Raw genomic sequence first — 22,759 nt, 5'->3', positions numbered from 1 at the left:
TTCATAGACGTCCAAGTCCAATCCAATCATGCTCATAGAGATCAGCAGGTACCTAAATTAAGTTATCGTCAAAGTCAGCAGGGCAACTACTCTGAGAAATGACAAAAAAAACTATGTTGCTTATATTTATTATATTTATCGTTGGAATTATAAGATTTTTTTATTCACAGAAACAAAATGGCAAAAAGAAACATATAAACACTAGTCAATGAATCAACTGTTGCGGCGACCTGCATACGGATGTTTCTCTCTTGCTTTGTGCTAGAGAATTTGTTACAAATTTTTTTATCATATTTTAATATTACTACGTTGCCAATACATACATATTTTTTAGAATTCCTCATCCAAAAAATGGATAAATCGTACAGTTTGAGATTACTAATTTTCTTCAAGGTTAACTATCTTTTACTCTATTTGTCCCAAATTATTAGTCGTTTTGATTTTTCTAAATTCATACACTTTGCTATGAAGTTCGACATAATACATATTTAGATGCGCATCAAAGTCTAGAACCTAGAAAAGCCAAAATGACTAATAAATTAGGACGGAGGGAGTAGTTTATTATGGTTAAAATATGATGAATTTCTCTCATCATTTTGAGTGGATGTATTGCCAAAGCACTATCTGTTTGCCAAACAAATTGCAGAAACATAATACATACATGACGTATGTCTGTAAAACAAGTGTCAAAAGTTTTATAAATGTAACCTGTCTATTGCCACTCTACTTATTTGGATTCAATTTTTCCATGTTCCTAGTACTAATTTTCTTGTAGTTTTGCATATTTATTTTTAAATAATAAAGATTCATATAGGGCACCTATTGATGGGTTGCTTTTAGAAACATTTTCGTAGCAATTTTATATTTTTGGCTTAAATTAAATTGGCTTTGATCTCTAGATCTAACCAGAATTGTTGAATTTTTTTAGAAAATATGGAACCACCAAAGGGCAAAATTTATCCATTTTTTATAGTTGGATGACCTCCGTGTTATCCGGTTTGCAGTTGAAGATAGATATCGAACTATTATTCTACTTTTAGGGTGGAAATTGAATGTTTCCCTAAAATTTATAGGATTTATCTTTTTTCATAGATAGGATTGATCTCTATCTGTATCTCTATTGTTTCTAAAGCTTGCAACGATTGCTTTGCCTGTTAATAGGGATTGGAACTGGACAATTGGAATCCTAACTGGAACCTGGATAAATCATTGGAATCCGAATTGAAACCCAGATAAATCAATCAGAATCCCCAATAGGAATTTGGACAATCAATACCTCACAAAGTGGTGGTATTATGTATGTCTATTATACTATACATAGCAACACACTCACTATAATATGCTAGTATTTTATAAAAGCAGTTATGTTAATCCTTAAATCATGAAAATATCTAATGCTCCGTTTGGATGTAGATATTGGAGCCTGGAATTCGGAATTGGTATTGAGGACCTCCAATGCAGTTGTTTGGATGAGTCTAAGAATTGGCATTGAAATCACAGTCCAATCCAAGCGGTATTGGAGTAACTACCGCACCCTCTCCCACAATTCGAACCCTTCCCCCTTGGTATTCATAGCATTCGCTTCCTCTTCTTGACTGGGCCTCCTCCCCAGTGCCGCTCATCCATCCCTCCACTGCGCAACCCCTCCACTGCGGAGTCCAGCACTGCTCCGCCACCGCCGGTCCCCTCCGGCCCCCTCCGCCGCCGCAGGTCCTCTCCGCCCCCGGATCCGGCGCTGCCGCGCCGACCCCTTCGCCCCCGAGACCGCCGCCGCCGCACCGCACCCTTCCACCCCCGAGTCCGGCTCCACTGCACCGGTCCCCTCCGCCCTCGAGTTCGGTGCTGCTGCGCCGCTCCCCTCCACACAAGAGTACGGCGCTGCTCCCCTCCACCCCAAGTCCCCGCACCGCCCTACACCGGCGAGCTGCTCCTCCCTCCTACGCCGGTGAGCCACCGCAGTCCCATCCCTCCCTCCGCCGGTCGCTCAGCTCCATGGGCGGCGGATCTGGACTGCAACGAGGTAGGAGAGGGATGATAGTAGAGAGAGAGGAGCAAATTCCAATTTCTTACCCTCTCACATCCAAACCTGAATTGAATTTGATTGCATCTCTTGATTCCAAAAGAGAATGCAATGTTAATACTTCTAGGATCAACTAGTGCACGAATCGAGTGGATATTTCTTTCTCTTTCCTTTTCATCAGTACAAAGGGGTCCTAGATCTAGAAGATAGAGTACACAAAGAGAGAGAGAGGGAAAGAGAGAGGTAGATGACCTTCAACACTAGCGCTTGAACTCGATCCGGCGGCCATCTCAGGTTCGTTGATGGAGATCCGCTCAAGGGCAGCGACGAGCGGTGCAGAGGCGTCGTGGGCGTAGCGTCGGAGTCGAGGACGGTGGCAGCGACGCCGATGGATCAGCGTCGATGGCGGTGGCGGTGAGTCTTCCCGCTGCTCCAGCGCCCCCTCTAGATCGGCTAGGGTTTAGAGAATATGTGGGTGAGGGTGCTGGCGGCGCGGTGAACCTCGTACCGAGTGCCTGGCCCCTCACCCCCTTTTATATGGCGCTGTACAGCAGGGGCCCACCAACCATTAAGGGTTGGATGCCCCCGATCAGGGCGCGGATTAAGGGCCTAATAGGCCGTTGGGCCTATTAGGAAGGAGATCAATCCAACATTCTCCCCTTGATCTCACTTTGTACTTTAACTTTATACTTTAACTTGAAACCTTTTTTCTTTAATTGTTCTATCACAGATTAATGAATAGAGCATGCTTTATCATTACGGTCCAAGACCGATAGACTCAACAGCTACCATACACATCACAGTTTTGAAACAAATTTTTTATCTTTTGGGCCATTTTTATTCTCCAGAAATCACAGGCTTTCCCTTAAACCCATGCCGGCTATATGTTCCATGAACACATTGGGTGGTAAGCCTTTAGTGAGCGGATCCGCAAGCATTTTCTTTGTACTTATATGCTCGAGTGTAATAGAGTGATTCTGGATTTTCTCCTTCACAACATAAAATTTTATGTCAATGTGTTTGGCAGCACCACTTGACTTTTTGTTGTGAGCATAGAACACTGCTGGTTCATTATCGCAGTACATTCTGAGTGGTCTTTGAATGCTGTCTACCAATCTTAAACCGGGTATAAATTTCTTTAACCATTCAACCTGCCCCGAGGCCTCATAACAAGCCACAAACTCAGCGTACATCGTCGATGATGCAGTGACGCTTTGTTTGGAGCTTTTCCACGATATAGCTCCCCCTGCGAGTGTGAACACATAACCGGACATGGACTTTCGGTCATCATTGTCCCCCGCAAAATCTACATCTGAGTACCCTTCTATCTCTAGGGAATCGGATTTTCTGTATGTTAGCATGAAGCCTTTTGTGCCTTGCACATAACGTAAAGCTTTCTTTACCATGATCCAGTGTGCCTGTCGTGGATTACTTTGATATCTGCCAAGTATCCCGGTAACAAATGCTAAGTCAGGGCGTGTACAAACTTGAGCATACTGTAGGCTTCCGACAGCTGAAGCATGTGGAACCGCCTTCATTTGATCGATCTCATACTAGTTCCTGGGACATTGAAATTTCCCAAATCTATCCCCCTTGACTATTGGAGCAGGTAAAGGCTTGCACATATGTATACTGTATTTCTTTAGAACCTTTTCTAAGTATGCCTTTTGTGACAGTCCTAATACCCCCTTTGTTCTATCTCGGTGAATTTCAATTCCCAAAACAAATGAAGCTTCACCGAGATCTTTCATATCAAAGTTTGAGGACAAGAATTTATTTGTCTCCAGTAGCAGACCAACATCGCTACTAGCAAGTAGAATGTCATCCACATACAGGATCAGGAAAATAAATTTTCTACTTCTGAACTTTGCATAAATGCAATTATCCTCCTCATTTTCTTTAAATCCAAATTTCCTTATGGTTTCATCAAACTTTAAATACCACTGCCTAGAGGCTTGCCTTAATCCATACATGGATTTCTTTAAGCGACATCCCATATGTTCTTTTCCTTTCACGACAAAACCTTTCGGTTGAGCCATGTAAACATTTTCATACAGATCCCCATTAAGGAACACTGTCTTTACATCCATCTGATGTAATTCTAAGTCATAATGTGCCACCAATGCCATTATAATCTTGAAGGAATCTTTACACGAAACCGGAGAAAACGTTTCATTATAGTCTATCCCTTCTCTTTGCGTAAAGCCTTTTGCCACGAGTCGTGCTTTGAACCTTTCTACATTCCCTTTGGAGTCATGTTTTATCTTGTAAACCCATTTACAGCCTACTGTTTTTGCTCTTTTAGGAATTTCCTCTAAGTCCCAAACACCATTAGAACTCATTGATTTCATCTCATCCTTCATAGCTTCCAGCCATTTAGATGAGTGAACACTTCTCATGGCTTCTTCATATGAAGTGGGATCACCCTCCATATAAATCTCTTCTGTATTATAAACTTCATAGTCACTAGAAATTGCCGACCTTCTTTCTCTTTGTGACCTTCTAAGAGCCACTGCTTGTGGCACATTTTCCATAGGGGGTTGTAGCTCCTCCTCCTCATGTCCAACCGCGGGTTTAGGCGGTTCCTGGATGACAGGTTCCAAACCTTCGCTCACTGTTGGTATGGGTGGAGTTGCGACAGGTGTTGACACCATAATATCTGGAATAGTTGGTGCAGCAACAACCGAAGAAGGTACTGGCATCACTATTTCCGGAACTTTTGGTGCAGCATCAACAGGTAGTGAGAAAAATGGCTCTTGAATCATAGGAGTAGGCACATACACCCGCTTCTCCTCAAGGTCAATTTCTCTAGGTACCATGCTCCCCCTGATCATTTCATTTTCTAAAAAGACAGCATGTCTTGTTTCTATAAACTTTGTATGTCTGTCTGGACAGTAGAAACGAAACCTTTCAACTTTTCTGGATAGCCGATAAAATGGCAGCTTACAGTTTTGGGATCCAATTTTCCAATACTTGGATTAAACACTTTAGCCTCAGCTGGGCTCCCCCAGACCCAAAGGTGAGTCAGTGAGGGTTCTCTTCCTGTCCATAGCTCATACGGTGTTTTGAGCACCGATTTGCTTGGCACTCTGTTGAGAATATAGATGGCGGTTTTTAACGCCTCCATCCACAGACTCAATGGCAGTGTGGAATAGGTCATCATACTGCGCACCATATCCATCAGTGTACGGTTGCGCCTTTCAGCTACTCCATTTTGCTGAGGCTCCCCTGGTGTGGAATATTGGGCAACTATACCGTTTTCCTGTAAAAATCTTGCAAAAGGTCCAGGAACTTGTCCATAAGGGGTATGTCGACCGTAGTACTCCCCTCCACGGTCTGACCTTACTATTTTAATCCTCTTGTCAAGCTAATTTTCAACCTCAGCTTTGAATATTTTAAATTTATCTAATGCCTCAGATCTTTCTTTAATTGGATAAATGTAACCATAGCGGGAGTAATCGTCTGTGAATGTTATGAACGAATCATAGTCATCCATACTTTTCACAGGAAACGGGCCACATATATCAGTGTGGATTATTTCTAATGTTCCTGCACTTCGTTTGGCACCCTTTTTAATTTGCTTTACAAATTTTCCTTTAATGCATTCAACGCATTGTTCAAGATCAGAAAATTCTAGCTGAGGAAGAATTTCACTCTTCACTAATCTTTCAATTCTCCCCCTCGAAATATGGCCTAAACGACAGTACCATAATTTCGATGAAGTATCTTGAGTCCTCTTTCTTTTCTTTGTTTCTTTCTCTGACAAGGATTCATTCATATTCACATCACATACAGAATGCACTTTATCACGCATAGATAGTAAATAAAGATCATTGTAAAGGAAAGCATCACCAATACAATTATTATCAAACCATAGTTCACATTTGCCATTCGCAAAATGACAACCAAAACCATCTGTGTCTAAGCGTGATACACTGATCAAGTTTCTTTGAAGCGAAGGGACAAATAAAACATCTTTTAATACAAGCATGAAACCATTAACTAGCTCGAGGGAGACATCGCCAACAGCTTCCACATCTGCTTGTACTCCATTCGCGACTTTAATGTGTCTTTCACTTCTTAGCATAGTCCTTGTCGAACGGAATCCCTGTAAAGAATTTGCAACATGCACAGTTGCACCAGAATCAATCCACTAAGTAGATTTAGAAAACTGTATATACTGGGATTCATTAACAAATGAAATTACATTCTCACCATTCTTTGCCATTATCATCTTTAAGTAGCCGGGACAATCTGCTTTACGATGCCCCTTGTCATGGCAGTGGAAGCACTCATCTTGTGCTGGAGAGCGCTGTTGCTGATACTTCTGTGGCATAGGGGCTTTGTCTTTGGCTTTAGAGGAAGAAGCAGCACGGAAAGGTCTTTTCTTGTTATTATGCACAAAATTGATAGACCCACCATTCTGTTTCTTGAGTCTATCTTCCTCTTGCGCACACATGCCAATTGGCTTTTCCATATTCCACTTCTCTGGCTGTGAGTTATAGTTTACAACGAACGTTGCAAACTCTTTTGGCAGAGAGGCAAACACCAGGTGCACCATAAACTCTTCCTTGAGATCCAAGTTCATTGGTTTGAGCTTGGAGTTCAAGGCGCACATCCCCATGATATGATCTCTTATAGTACCGGCATTGCCATAGTACCTCTTTGTGACCAACTGCTCTATGATCTGTGTGGCATAAGTCTTTGAAGAACCAGTAAACTAGTTCTTTATCTTTTCAAAGTACTATGCAGCTGAATCACACTCTCCAATTGAACCCAAAATGTTAGGATCAATTGTGTTCTTTATCACTGCCACACATTTCTTGTTGGCATTATTCCACTTTATCTTTTGGAGATCATAAGCCATCTTTAAAGGAGCATAGTCCTTTTCCTTTTCCTGCCACTCAGCATCAGTGTCAGATTCCCCTCTCACTGAAGCCGGTGGCTCAGTGGGCTTTGGAGTGGTGATCATCTCATCCACCTCTCCACAGACGAAAGCAAGATCAACCTTCTTGATCCATTCGTCATAGTTATCTCCTTTTAGAGTTGGGATGTGATTGATGAATCCCATCAAATTCATCCCCGCTGAAAATTTCAAAAAATAGTGAGAACATAATAACAACAATTGCATGTAATAATTTCAACGTTGGTCAAAAATAGAACATACAACTATTTATGCAATTAAATCTATATCACCGTTGAGCAGAAATAGAAATAAATGCACAAGAACTATGAAATTACAGTATTGTAATTAACAACATTGGTCAGAAAATTAACAATACCATAATCCTCAAAAATACTTTAAACATGCCCTGAAATTTAATTGTCTCGTTGGTTCGAATTAAATTAGAGAGCAACAATATAAACTTTGCAGCGGAAACATGTAAAAATTCTATTTTCAGAAGTAATACTATGGACTTTTATCTCTAAACAATGTACACGTTGGTGTAAAATTGAATAGAGATCAAACTATAAACAAATTCATTCAAAAATACTATTGGAAATGCTTCTGAAAAAAACGATTAAATCTTTTACAGTTCATGTGGCCCAAGCACAAATTCTGCCCGCGGCGCGCCGCGCCAGGCCTTCGGCCCGACAACCAACGGGCGGGCCACCAATCCGGCCCAGTGCGCTCGCCCACCTGGGCCTCATTCGGCCCGGGACGCCGCGGAGCTCTCTCGGCCGTCGGATCTGATCCGACGGCCGGCCGCGACCCTCGCGGGATCAAAACCGGCAACGCCGGCCCTTTCCCGAAAACCTAGCGGCATTTCTCCCTCCCCCTTCTCTCTCCACGCAACACAGCGGTGGCCCGAGCGCCATGGTGGCCGGGCGGAGCAGGCGGGGTGGCGCCACCGCGGCTTGCTCGCCGGCGTGCGAGCTCGCCGGAGGGTGAGCGCGCCACCGTCGAGCCAGTCGTGAACCGAGCCATGCTCTCGAGCCCCGCACGCGCGACCCCGGCATCCCGGAGCGGCGAGCCGGCGGCTCCTCTGTGCCGTGAAGTCCGGCGAGCGGCGGCGCAAGCGCGTCCGGCGCACCAGCGGCAGCAATTGCGCGCGGACCAGGTAGGTTCCGTGCCCTTTCATCTCTAGGGTTAGGGTTAGGGTTTGAAAATCTTTTCGATTCGAGATCGATTTGCTTTTCTCTGTCGCTTAATTCTTTGATTCGTGACCGAATCTGCCTCTCCCATCTCGATCTACACTTAGTGTAGGCTCTGATGCCATTGTTAATACTTCTAGGATCAACTAGTGCATGGATCGAGTGGGTATTTCTTTCTCTTTCGTTTTCATCAGTACAAAGGGGTCCTAGATCTTGAAGATAGAGTACACAGAGAGAGAGGGAAAGAGAGAGGTAGAGGACCTTCAACACCAGCGCTTGAACTCGATCCGGCGGCCATCTCAGGTTCGTTTATGGAGATCCGCTCAAGGGCGGCGACGAGCGGTGTAGAGGCGTCGTGGGCGTAGCGTCGGAGTCGAGGATGGTGGCAGCGACGCCGATGGATCAGCATCGATGGCGGTGGCGGTGAGTCTTCCCGCTGCTCCAGCGCCCCCTCTAGATCGGCTAGGGTTTAGAGAATATGTGGGTGAGGGTGCTGGCGGCGCGGTGAATCTCGTACCGAGTGCCTGGCCCCTCACCCCCTTTTATATGGCGCTGTACAGCGGGGGCTCACCAACCATTAAGGGTTGGACGCCCCCGATCAGGGCGCGGATTAAGGGCCTAATAGGCCGTTGGGCCTATTAGGAAGGAGATCAATCCAACATGCAATAGCCATCCAAACAATAGAATTGGAATTCTGGCCATTTCAATACCATGACTGCATTGGTATTAGATCCAATTCAATTCCAAGCTCTCCAATATTTACATACAAACGGAGCCTAATATTGAAAGAGAACATATTCTGAAACTTATGAATTACTCCTACTTGAGAGATAAAAGAAAGAAAGAAAGACGGACAGACAAACATAGAAGCTTTGATCATCAATAGCAATATATGGAATTGATGCCTTATATATTCATGATGAATTTCATTAGAAAAATATATTCTTCATGAAAAGTACTTTCTTAATACATAATAATCATTTTATTCTGGACATAAAAGATACAATCAAAAAGCAGTGTGCCACGGCCGGCGGCGCGTTCTGCCGCCGGCAGACCACGGCGCCAGGCGGAGCCGGGGGTTCCTCACTTCGCCAGCCATCTCCTGGCATGAAGCAGGACCACTGCACCAACAGCTGCAAGAGAGCTAAGAACATTGTGGTCACCACCGCTGCCGCCCTTGCCTTCTTTGGGCGTCTTCTTTGCCACCGTAGCGTCGCCGGGTCGCTCCTTCGCCGGAGCACCACTCCTCTCCGCCACCACCGGCAGCAAGCGGCCGGCCGCCACCACGTTCGACCCACTTGGCACACGCGCAGAATCGTCGCCGTGCCTTCCTCCTGCAGGTTCCTGGTAGTACGCCGCGGTGGCAGCGGCGGCGGCGATCGTGGCCGAGACGGCGACGACGGGCTTCGGCTGCACGCGAAGCGGAAAGCGGTGGAGAGCGCCCAGCAGACGGGACGACATGATGTAACGCAGCAACTTGCGCGGGAGAGAGGGCGATGGCGACGATGACGCCATGGCCGTGGCTAGGGCGTACGTTCTTATTGCCTGGACACGATGAGCTAGCTGGCTTCTTCTGTGAACTGTGATCGATAGATCGATCTCCGTTCACTACCGGAAACCAGCTATTTGCTGAGTGTCTACCTATTTGCCAATCGACTGTTTCTGTAGTGGTTGATGAATGATGAACTTATCAGTCGATACTGATCGAGCTCTACTTATAATCTGTCGATGGATGATGGCAGAAGCAGGTCACTATAGTGTGCTTTTGTTTTAACTTGACTGCTCAGTTAGCCGTACGTGTTCAGACATCAGACGACAAAGAACACACGTAGAAATTAAATTGGCTCTACGTACTACTGGGTTATTATTGTACAAGGTCAAGTCAGCTTTACGTGTCTTGCATTGGTTGAAAGCTACTCCAACCTAGTAGTAGCATTTACGAGTATTATTAGTGTTTTGCTTTTTGGAATTTACTCATCACTTTTTGACCCCATCCCATCAGGGACACGCATGACTACTAATCAGACCGTTCAGACAAGATGTTGAGAGCCGGCACGAAAAAGAGGTGTCGATCTGTGGTCCTGAATAGTTCCTAGCTTGATGAGCAACTTTACGTACCAACCTATAATCACAACGTTCAGACAGTAGTAGAAAGCAACGGCATGCATGATCTATGCTGCAGCTGAACTCGGTGTGGACTTGATTTAGTGCTCATGTTTTCCCACCTAATTAATACGTACGTGTTTACCGATTCGTGTTGACCGAGACCTCACTGAAGGACTACAAGTCATCATCGTAGCCACTTGCCCACAATCATGCGTGTAAGCCTGATAGCTACAGATCAGATTATCAAACTATATACGCTGTTGTCCAGCTTCTAATTGACGTCGCGGTTCGTCATGTAGGGACAGCCGGACAGTACTTGCCAACTCATATATAGGAAATACCAAATATTTCCTTTAATTTTTGCATAGAGATGAAGCATAGTGAAAATAATTATATTCTTCCACCTAGTTGCAACTCTCTGTTGTTTTGGAAAGTCCCACTGAAAACTATACGCCTATTACTTTTTGACCTAAAATATAATATAGTTATGATATATTAATCCAATGCAATATGATCTATGTATGTTAGGCTCTGTTTAATTCCCAAAAATCTTCCTACAGTACCCATCACATCAAATCTTTGGACACATGTATGGAGTATTAAATGGAGTTAAAAAATACACAGTTTAACGGTAAATGACGAGACGAATCTTTTAAATCTAATTAGTTCATCATTGGATATTAATTGCCAAATAACAACGAAAGTACTACAGTACCAAAATTTAAAAAAAATTGCAAACTAAACATGACCTTATTAAAAGTTACTGTATAATCGATCATCCAATTGCAACTTCTTTGATGAACCACTCCCTAAGTCATGCATCTACTATCCGGGATCAACCTGGCAAAATCTATATACCCTGAGGTTGGATCCATTGCTTGGGTAACCGAATTGAAGTTTCAGTTGGTCAGCAACATTCGGTGTGTACTTGGAGTGGTATTTTGTCTCCACCCAGCTTACATGCATATACATTGACCTCAACTCATCAGGACTACTGGGTTCAGACTTGAGAGCTGACTCCTAGCTTGCAGTCATGCAAGCAATGCAACACTCCGAGGAATAATTGAGTTGTCATCTTCAGGTCCGTCCGGGTCCATGCAGAGCAACCACTCTGGATGGCGAACTTTGCATAGATGGCATGAATTATTCGTCATCAGTAGCTTGACCAGGTCAGAAGAGCAACCGTGCTATTGATCAGGTGACTGAATTTAGATCAGTGTGATCAGGTGACTGAATTTAGATCAGTGTGATCAGGTGACTGAAATTTTGATCAGTGTGATCAGGTGACTGAAATATCTTCAAGATATCTGCCACACATCTGCGTGCCTAGCTAGTACACCCAGTCAAGCCAATACCGTGTCTTCTCAGAAGTCAGAATGCATGAGGCTAGCGTAGGGGTGGTAAATGGCCCAAAAAGTTAGCCTAGAAATTTTAAGAACCTGGCTAAAAATTTTGGTTCATCCTGAAATTTTATGTGTTGGTGATGAGCTAAAAAATGATCAAGGCTGAGGTTGAATGGACATAAGCTAGGGTTCGTCGTTACGGTACAGTACTGAATATTTCAAAATTGCGCCTTGGATGATGGTGCGAGTTCTTAAAAACGAGAAATGCATGGGAGCTCCAAACTTGGCGCAAGGCAACGTCAACACGATTGCGTTTGGAACATATATATTGATGATAGTAGTATCTGATTTCTGATCAAATATATCGCTGCAGCAGTTTGAAATGGAAAACACATACTGCTGAATGTATATATATGTTCACATGTGGACTTAATGTTTTTTGGTTGTGTGTGTGCGCCACACACACACAAGATGGATCAAGAAGTAGCAGAACTACCACCAAAACCCTGTCACCCAAGCCATCAAGGAGGGAAACAGATGATGTTTCCCGCCGTTCCCGCCGTAGCCTTCGGCTATATCTAGGCCTCTGGAGCCCCGCGCCATGATGACCTCGCCTCCTGCATCACCAGCGGGCTCCTCCCTGTGCCCAGCTTCAGCTTTTTCTTCATGGACAGTGAAACAGGAGCAGAGCATGCCCAAGCAGGGTAACCTGCTCCAAGGCAACGACGCCATCTCTCTCTCTCTCTCTCTCTCTCTCTCTCTCTCTCTCTCTCTCTCTCTCTCTCTCTCTCTCTCTCTAGTTGATGAAGAATGGATGCAGCTGTTAATCCATGGAGCGCTACTTAACAATGGCTGGATCGATTGGGCCGGGAAAGGAGGACGCATGCAGCAGGAGTAGGTATCTGCCTACCTAGCTGGTCGGGTAGTTGGTGTTCAACCTTCACCAGCTAGTGTTGTGACATACTAGAGAGCAACGTAAGGTCAACTATATATAAAGCTATTGGCCGATAGCGCTGCAATGACACGATGATTTAAACTTCATGATCTTTATTTTCTAACAGTACTTCAATTTTATAATAAATATAGCACCAAACCATGTTTAATTTTGACCACCAACTATTAAGACCTGTTCAAATCAAGCAACAAGTCGGTTAGAACTTAGAACTATTAGTTGGCTAATATATATATATATATATATATATATATATATATATATATATATATATATATATATATACACTCCCTCGGCCCTAGAATTACGTAAGATACTCCCTCCGTCTTGAAATATAAGACATTGGAGAATTTAAATTTGTACCCAAATGTAAAGTATCCTAGAGTTTTTTGGAAAAAAAAGCATGCTAATCTTCTTAGTTTTGGTGCTAGTTTTGTAAAAAAAAATCAATTGCAGTGGGGCAGGGAAGTAAAAAAGGTATGGTAATCTTCTTGGTTTTTGGTGTTGGCCCTGGAAATTAAACAATTAATTAACTGAACAATGCACTAATAAGGGGTATATGTGTCTTTTCTCTATCTTCATAATCTATCTGCAAAAACCCAGACTGCTGCAGGCAGAGACCTAGACATCTCCTACACACCACGTTGTTCAAGATGTAACCGGCCCGGTCTGCAGACTGCTGCAGGCCGCCGCAACCGCCGCGCGCACAGGCGGCTAGCTCGGCAGGGGGCCGTGTGCTACAGATTCTCATGCTGCGTTGATCTGCTAGGCCTTGCCGAAGCATGCCAGCACACCTGCAGGCCACCGCAACCGTCGCATGCAATACTCCACTGTGCACACGTCATGCTAGATAACATTAACAGATCCACTGATGACTTGAACACAAAGTATGTATGAGGCAGGACATATTCTATTCCCAGTTAGCAACAACAAATATAAATCGCACTATTTTCGGTCATTACAATGTTAAAGAGAACAACACCGAATTGTAATAGGATTCAGATGTCTAGGTAGTTCGCAGACATCATTAGCTCTAGGGTCATCTCAAGCTCAATTGGAAACACTTCCTCCTGTAGTAGTCAAGTGTCCAGGTAGTGCAAGGATCACCAAAATCTTCAGAAGAAAACAATCTTGGTATACTTCCTCCTCTTGAGCTATAACTGAAATATTTAGAAGGAAAAGAACTTGAATATGTCTATTGCATACTTGCAGATGCTGAAACAAATTGGCACAGTATATTGCAAAAAGACATGACAATGGTATATTTTTTTCAGGTTACACTGATGGCAGTACCATCAGTGCTAATTCAGCATTCAGCGCCAATTGTTCACTACAAAATCTAGTTCAAAATTTCTGATCTTCTTTTCAGCTAATACAGAGTAGCAACAGGATTCATACAGAAATATCTCAAGTTCTCAACATAACAGAAGGAAGCATATAAACAGAGTAGGGCAGAGACTGACCTTGTCTTTCAAGTCATCATGCAACTCCAAGCTCTTCAATGCTGCTACCGGAGCTGTTAATCTTTATGATGTCCAAGTAAGATGAACCTGCAGAATTTAAAAGTTAGTATGTTTTTAATCTCAAATGAATAAACCAATTCAAAAAGGTAGTAAATTATAACCTGGTTCTCTAAGCCAGTCCTAGAATCAAATCAAACCTTCCACAGTGTTGCCTGACAGCCTAGTTCTATGGTCAGAGATGATTCGGCCTCCTGTACTGAACGGAGATTCAGAAGGTATAGTTGATGCAGGAGCAGCCAAAACATCCTGGGCCATTCGTGCTACAATAGGATACTTGTACTGAAGCGTTTTTTATGGCGAGTAATGCTAGTTATCTTGATGCGAGTTGCACAGAGACGACACCCTGCTTCTTTTATGTTTAGTAGATCTGATCTGTTACGGTTTGCTCTTATTCTTAAGAGTTGGCGTAATATCTGTTAGGTTAGGCCTTGCAGAAGGGTTGGATGATCCGGTGGTGTTTTAGATGCTTTATCTTAGCTTTAACAGGGAATTGATCCGGGAATCGGCTCTCGCTAGTTCTTAGGCCTCTGTTCTTGGTTATGGTTTAGTTATCTGTTACGTTCATTAGGCCCAGTTACGTGTAGAATGTTTCGGTCTAGCAGTGAAGCTTTTACTGTTGTGGATTAGATCAATTAGATTTAATTGAAGCAGTTTTATAGTTATTTGCTTTATCTGTCAACATCCGGATGCAAACAGATCCCATCTGACACCAGGACTCGATCGGCTCTTTAAAGCCGATGCAAGAGTCGTCCCGGGGAGCCGACTACGGCTTGGACTTATGTTTCCACGTGTTTGTGTATGCAGGTCAATCATCGCAAGCACGTCCGCACCTTCCTGATCGGGTATAGGTCAGGTGGCACGCCCTGCGTCTTCACAAGCCGCGGCGCGTTGCTGGAATTGCGGGCCGTCGACGAGGGAGCAGTGCCTGCCAGCGCCCCGGCGACCTCCCGGCTCTTCGTGTTGCCTGTCGCTGCTCGTCGGTGGGTTTCGACCGACAACACATTCTGGCACGCCTGGTGGGACCCTCATCAACAGTAACGCCCACCACAGAGATGACGGGAGTTCAAGATCAAGAACCCGCTCCCAAGCCCATCACGTATGAAGAGCTCCCTCCTGAACACAAGAAGTATGGCGAGATCAAAGCTCTGCTAGAAGCCGGTCTCATCGGCTCTTTTGAGAGGACCCGCAACCACGGCATCAGGTGGAAGGGGTTCTCACCAGAAGGCGCTCTCGACAACGTATATTTGTCTGTGCCATCATAAGAGCGCACCAGAGCCCTGCGTCAGGAGATGAACTACATGGTGGCCCATACGCTTCATCGGCACTCTCAAAGCCTGATGAATGAGCTCGAACGCGTGGCTCATCGTGTCATCCAAGAGATAATCAAGAACCAGTACTCTCCATCGGGACCAACCCTGGGGGGTCACGCAGAGGAAGCTGCACTGCATTCTAGGCCACAATTGCCGTTCTCATTTGCGGCTCCAAAACCACAGAGCGCGCCGATCTACGTCGTCCACAAGATCGGCGGTGATCCTGGAGAAGGCCAGTTCCTCACCGAGCCACCCAAGGAGATCCCGCATGGCTACACGTGCGCCTACATCCCTGACAGCGTCAGTCCAGCACGCTCGGTATAGATGGTAAACCCAGGAGCTTCTGGAGCAGACGCGGAGAAACAAGCGTGGCTGGCAAAGTACGCTACTGGGCCGAGTGCTGAGCCATCGGCCCCAGGAGTCCTTAGTGTGGAGCAGGTCAGTGCAATACTGAGAGACCAGTTTGGCATCCTGCCCAAGAGGAAAGTGATCGGCTATTCCAAGCCGTATCCAGGTGACTACGATTTGATCACATTGCCACCCAAGTATCGGCTCCCTAAGTTTACCAAGTTCAACGGGTCAGAAGGAGCCAGCTCCATAGAGCACGTGAGCCGATATTTAACGCAGCTTCGGATGCTCTCAGTATCGGATCCGCTGAGGGTCCGGTTCTTCGGCCAATCTCTTACAGGCCCAGCTTTTGGATGGTACGCGTCATTGGCTCCAGATTCGATTCGAACATGGAGGCAGCTGGAAGATCAATTCCATACCCAGTATCACTCAAAGGCTGCTGAAGCTGGAATTGCCGACCTCGCCCAAGTCAGGCAAAAGCGAGGAGAGACTGTGTCAGAGTATATACAGCACTTCAGAGAGGTCAAGAACCGATGCTACTCATCGCGCATCACAGAGAAGGAGGCAGTCGACTTGGTTGTTCTGGGGCTCGCTAATCCGATCAAGGATCTGGCTTTCCAGCTGGAGTTCACATCTCTAGCGCACCTGGTGCAGAAGCTTAAGGCATATGAGCTTTATCATCCCGAGCTGTACCAGGACAAGTTTAAGCGCTATGTGAACATGTCCCGGGTGGATGAATCTGATGATTCTGGTGAGGAACAAGAAGTGGTCGTGGCAGAGTGGACTCGGGGGGGCAAACCCCGTCTCATGCAAGTGGATCAAACAGCAGGGGTTTGCGAGGGCTTCGACTTCGACGTGACCAAAGCAGAGCAGATATTTGATCTGCTCCTCAAAGAAAAACAGCTGAAGCTCCCAGAGAATCACAAGCTACCGACGGCACAAGAGTTGCAGGGGAGACTGTACTGTAAATGGCACCAATCAGCTATCGAGCAAGGCCGATTAATTTTTATCTCAACACACGATGAAGGTCGACACGAAGCCCTTCCCACAAGCCAACATGGTAGAGTTGTCAGACTTCACTCCTACGGGCCAAAAATTTTCATTCCAGATCAACATGGCGGGGCCCGTACGCCGTCATGACGAGCAAAGGAGAGAGGCCGTTTCTGGCAAACGGCCCCAGGGTCAAGATGAACCAGGGCGACAACATATTACTGAGGAGCATGTGCATCACATCCATAACCAGCTTCCTGCTTCCGATCGGCTTCTAGAAAAGTATGAATATCAGCACTAGTTGCGTCGCCGATATCAATCGGAAGAAGAGGAGTACGAGTACCGCACAGGGAGGACGCTGGGAAGGCGCCAGGCTGTACGCGACCACTGGCATTGCCCGTTCTTCAGGTACTATTGGAATTCCAGCATGAGCCGATTGCCTACCATAGATGATTGCTTGGAGTGCAGGCCTCGGACACGCCAGCCAGGCGAAACATCAGTGTTCCGGCGCTTGGGTTCCAAGGTGCGTCACGATGATCACGTCCAGCGGTCATCCAGGGGTGATTCCGAGCCGGAAGAAGAAGACAGGTACCATCGCCCACGGTGGTGTCCTGACGGGCTTAATCGGTCACAGAAGCGCAGAGTGCAGCGCTTGCGTAATCTGGAAGAGGCAGAAGCAAAGTACCTCGACGTCCTAAGGAAGGCGCGTCCGGATCTCGCGGAATAGGTCAAGCGACCGCGAAGGGAGGAGAGGCGCCCTCCAAGCAGATGAAAGCCGATGAGAAGCCATCGGCTGATGTGAACATGGTGTTCGTGCTCCCGTCAGAATTCCGGGCACCCCAGCCGGAGGATTCGCCTGTTGCACAGTTGGATCTGGCCCACAGCCAATCGTCTTCGAGAAGCCAAAGGAAAAAAGCTACAAACATTTGAAAGGGCTATATCTCAAGGGCTTCATCAACGGCAAACCCGTCAACAGGATGTTGGTCGACACCGGCGCTGCAGTCAACCTGATGCCATATTCAGTGCTGCGCCGGTTGAGACGTTCTTCTGCCGACCTAATTAAGACCAATGTGATGCTCAACGACTTCAACGGACAACCATCATAGGCAATAAGGGTCCTTAATGTGGAGCTGACAGTGGGTCGCAAGACTGTGCCAACATCGTTCTTCATCGTCAACAGCAAGAGTACATACACAGTGCTGCTTGGGAGGGACTGGATTCATGCCAACTGCTGTATCCCTTCCACAATGCATCAGTATCTGGTCCAATGGGATGGCGATGAAGTAGAAGTGGTCCCTGCAGACGATTCCAGCGAAGTCTCGCTTGCAGATATGAATGCCTGGGACGTAGAAGGACAAGAACCGATCTCAGGGATCGCCCTGGAAGATTGTGATCGGATCGAAGCGACAAAAAACGGACTGAGGCTGGTCTTATCCACTGGCCTCACAGAGTAAAAGCATCCTGGCATGCTACGGGGTGTAATAGAAATAGAGAGGCCGGTCCCAGCGATCGACCCCGAAAAATAGAAAAATTCTATTCGGGGTTGGAATTGTTACATCATGTACATACGATGGCCTGCTCCAGCAGTTGGCCACTTACTGTTTATTTGGTTTTGGATGATAGTGGAAGTATAGAAGCGGCCAGCCCATGCAGTTGGCCAAATAATCTTTCTTGTCATCTCCCTGTGTTTGCCGCTGACCTTGTGGATAACGAAGACTCGCCTGCGTTCACAGCTGGTTTTTCAGACGACGGCAAGCTGGGATACGGGTTCACGTCAGCTGATGATTTGGAAGAGGTTGACATCGGTCCTGGGGATAAGCCACGACCGACATTTATCAGGAAGAAGTTGGATCCGGTCTTGCGTGAGGAGATGATTACACTACTGAAAGAGTACCGGGATTATTTCGCGTGGGATTACACTGAGATGCCCGGTCTAGACAGAAGTATCGTCGAGCATCGGCTCTCGCTCAAGAAAGGGTTCCGGCCGTTTCAGCAACGAGCACGTCAGATGAAGGCCGAAGTCCTAGAAGAAGTCAAGAAAGAGGTGGAGAAGATGTTGGATGCTGGGTTCATCAGGCCATGCCAGTATGCAGAATGGATCTCTAGCGTGGTACCGGTACAAAAGAAGGATGGCCGATGGCGTGTCTGCATCGATTTTAGAGATCTCAATAGAGCGACGCCAAAGGACGAGTACCCGATGCCTGTTGCAGAGACATTGATCAACGCAACTGCCGGCCACAAGATGATGAGTTTTATGGACGGTAATGCCAGCTACAACCAGATCTTCATGGCCCCAGAAGACGTGAACAAGACTGCGTTCAGAGTACCAGGCGCAGTCGGCTTGTTCGAATATTTGGTTATGACCTTTGGACTGAAAAATGCCGGTGCAACGTACCAACGTGCCATGAATTATATTTTCCATGATCTCATCGGCAAACTAGTAGAAATTTATATTGATGATGTTGTGGTCAAATCCAAATCAGCTGGGGGGCATCTAGAAGATCTGCGTCAAGTTTTAGAGAGGACTCGAAGGTTTGGGCTTAAAATGAACCCAAAGAAGTGCGCCTTTGGAGTATCGGCCGGTCAATTTCTGGGATTCTTGGCGCATGAACGGGGAATCGAGATCGGCCTGAAAAGTCAAGAAGCTGTGAAGATGATGAAGCCACCAACTACGAAGAAAGAGTTGCAGAAGCTCATCGGTAAAATTAACTTTGTCAAACGATTTCTTTCTAATCTGTCTGGGCACATTGAACCGTTCATGGGTTTAGTAAAGATCAAATCCGATGACGAGTTTCGCTGGGGGGCAGAACAGCAGCAAGTTTTCGATGAAATTAAAGAATATTTGTCCAAGCCTCCAGTGTTGGTTCCTCCTCAGCAAGATAGGTCGTTCTACGTGTACCTATCCGTGGGTGACACTTCCATTGCTTCGGTGTTGGTCCAGAAAAACGACGGCCAGGAGAGGGTGGTTTTCTACCTCAGCAGGCGCATGTTAGACGCCGAGACCAGGTACCCTAAAATCGAGAAGCTTTGCCTTTGCTTATTCTTTACATGTACGAAGCTTCGTCATATTTTGCTCTCGGCGGAAACAATTGTCATATGCAAATCGGATGTCATAAAACATATGCTGTCGGCTCCTGTCCTGAAAGGCCGACTTGGAAAATGGATGTTTGCATTGTCAGAGTTCGATATTCGGTATCAGCCTGCAAAAACAGTTAAAGGACAGGCACTGACGGATCTGGTTGCAGACAGGATCAGCACGGATATTGCTGCACTATTTATTCATGCTTGGGCTATGTTTTTCGACGGATCAGCTTGTGATGATGTATGCGGTGTGGGAATTCTGTTGGTGTCGCCTCGAGGGGCGACTTACTCCTTTTCCATCAGGATGACTACCCCGTGCACCAATAATTTGGTGGAATATGAAGCTGTTCGCAAAGGGATGGAACTGCTCCTTGAAGCTGGTGCAGAAGCGGTGGAAATTTTTGGAGATTCAAAGCTGGTGATTTCTCAGCTCACGGAAGAATATAGATGTGAGAGCGAGGCTCTTTTTCTGATATGGACGCAGTGCCGTGAGTTGATGTCATAATTCAGGTACATCTATTTCCACTGGATACGCAGAACTCTGAACAATGAAGCCAATGATTTGGCTCAGATGGCTTCTGGCTACAAAGAAACAGCCGATGGAGTCGACGTAGAGGTTCAGTTTCTGGAACCTGGAGACTGGAGAGCCGATATCTTCAATTACTTGAAGGATTCGGCTCGGGGGGCACCCAGAAGGATAAGACTCAAGGCCATGAAGTATGTTCTTATAGGGGATAACATGTTCTACAGGACCTTGGAAGGACTACTGCTTAAATGTCAGGGACCTTCAGAGTCAAATCGGCTCTTGCATGAGGTTCATGAAGGAGCTTGCGGTACTCATCAATCGGCTCATAAGATGAAGTGGCTGATTAGGCGATCGGGTTATTACTGGCCCACTATGCTTGAAGATTGCTTCAAATATTACAAAGGATGTCAGGCATGTCAGAGGTTTGGCAAAATTCAGATAGTGCCAGCATCAGTGATGAATCCTATCATCAAACCGTGGCCATTCAGAGGTTGGGCCATGGACATGATTGGTCAGATCAACCCGTCGTCTAGCAAGGGTCACCAATGGGTATTAGCTGCTACAGATTATTTCACAAAATGGGTAGAATCAGTGCCCATGAGGTCAGTAGCGTCGAAAGATGTGATCGGCTTTGTCAAAGAGCATATCATTCACAGATTTGGGATTCCTCAAACTATTACGACCGATGGAGGGTCGGTTTTTATATCAGAGGAATTCAGGATGTTTGCCAATGACGTGAGAATTAAGCTGATCAGATCATCTCCATATTATGCCCAGGCTAATGGACAAGCTGAAGCATCCAACCAGAGCCTCATCAAGCTCATAAAGAGAAAGATCGATGAATATTCTAGGCGCTGGCATGAGGTTTTGTCAGAGGCTTTGTGGGCATATCGTATTTCATGTCACGGATCCACCAAGACATCGCTGTATCATTTAGTATACGGCCAAGACGCTGTGCTACCATGGGAAATTACGGCTGGATCAAGGCGTGTCGAGTTCCAGAATGATCTATCTGCTGAACAGTATGCAGCCTTGATGAACGATAATGTGGAGGATCTGACAGAGTTAAGGCTTTGGTCGTTGGAGAAGATCAAGGAGAATAAGGCTAAAGTTGCTCGTGCGTACAACAAGAAGGTCAGGCCAAAGAATTTTCAGGTTGGAGACTTGGTTTGGGAGGCAGTATTGCCATTGGGAACTAAAGATAGAAAATATGGCAAGTGGTCTCCGACTTGGCACGGACCGTACAAGATTGATCAAGTCTTACCTAGGAATGCATTCATGCTTGAGGAGCTAGACGGTATCAAGTTTCATGTTGCTGTTAATGGTCAACACCTCAAGAAGTATTTCCCGAGCATGTGGGAAAGCGAGTAACAAGAGCCGATGAGATCCATCTGGCTATACTAAGATAGGCCAACACGTTGAGTTGGCCGGTAAAAAAAAAGATAGGCCAACACGTTGAGTTGGCCGGTAAAAAAAAGATAGGCCAACACGTTGAGTTGGCCGGTAAAAAAGAAAGAGATAGGCCAACACGTTGAGTTGGCCAGTAAAAAAATGAATGAGAAGCCAACACGCTGAGTTGGCTAGTAAAAATACATATGAGAAGCAAGATAGCCGATGTGCGACCATCGACTTAAGATGTTTTAAATGAGTACAAGTTTCAGGTTTAACAGGCCACATCAGATGTTTTCTGAACAGTTCTACTAGTTCAGGATTTTTTCTATGGCATGGATGGCATCCGCACGTACAGCATCAGCTCTTGCAATGATTTCTTCGTCATCCTTGTCATCGCCTGATATTATCTGTCGACTCAAGGTGCTTATCTCTGCAAACTCTGCCTGTATTTGTTCAGTCATTTCTTGGGCTTCCTGCCTAGAGTTTGCGATCGAAGCCTGCTCCTCTTGGATTAGTCTTTGGGTAGTGCGGACCTTTTCTTCAAGTTCGATCAGTTCCTTTTCCAAGAGGTTGAGTCGTCTTGTGTTCTCGGAGACATCAGCTTTAGCATCCAGAGTTGCTTTCTTTTGGTTGAGGGCTTTGCACTTTTGAGCTATGTCAATTTTCAGAGAGACTTGAGAACGACGTGCTTCTATTTTTTGTTGAGCTGCCTTCGCCTCTGCCCGAAAGAAAGGAAGATGGCCGGCTGGCCAGAGTTTGACTCGAAGTAATTCTGGAAGTTGGGATTCTATCTGCCCAAGAATTTCTTTTATCTTGCTGGAATCATCAACCAGAGCAGTGATTGGAGCAGATAGTAGATCCTTGATGAATTGAAGCTGATTTGCTAAGTTAGCCAATTGCTGCAAAGATGGTGTTTCTGCTCTGGGGGCAGTCAGACCCATTGATGCTGGTTCAAAGGAAAGCAAACCTGAAATATCAAAGCCCTATGGACATATTTGGAGTTAGAGCAAGATGCATTTATAAAGCTATCGGCTGAATCAGAATTGGTTCTCATGAAAGTTATCTGTTCTGA

General features: G+C 45.7%; 1 long non-coding RNA gene across 1 annotated transcript; it reads right to left on the bottom strand.

The window, feature by feature from the left end:
- Positions 1 to 13,407: 13,407 nt before the first annotated feature.
- Positions 13,408 to 14,310, bottom strand: LOC120679430. Its single transcript, XR_005677178.1, has 3 exons — positions 14,142 to 14,310; positions 13,981 to 14,067; positions 13,408 to 13,677 (listed from the first exon to the last, which is right to left on the bottom strand). It is a non-coding gene; the product is annotated as an uncharacterized LOC120679430 (long non-coding RNA).
- Positions 14,311 to 22,759: the final 8,449 nt, after the last annotated feature.

The sequence above is a fragment of the Panicum virgatum genome, chromosome 6N, assembly GCF_016808335.1.
Source record: "Panicum virgatum strain AP13 chromosome 6N, P.virgatum_v5, whole genome shotgun sequence".
Lineage (NCBI taxonomy): Eukaryota > Viridiplantae > Streptophyta > Magnoliopsida > Poales > Poaceae > Panicum > Panicum virgatum.
This window is presented reverse-complemented; position numbering and strand designations above follow the sequence as displayed.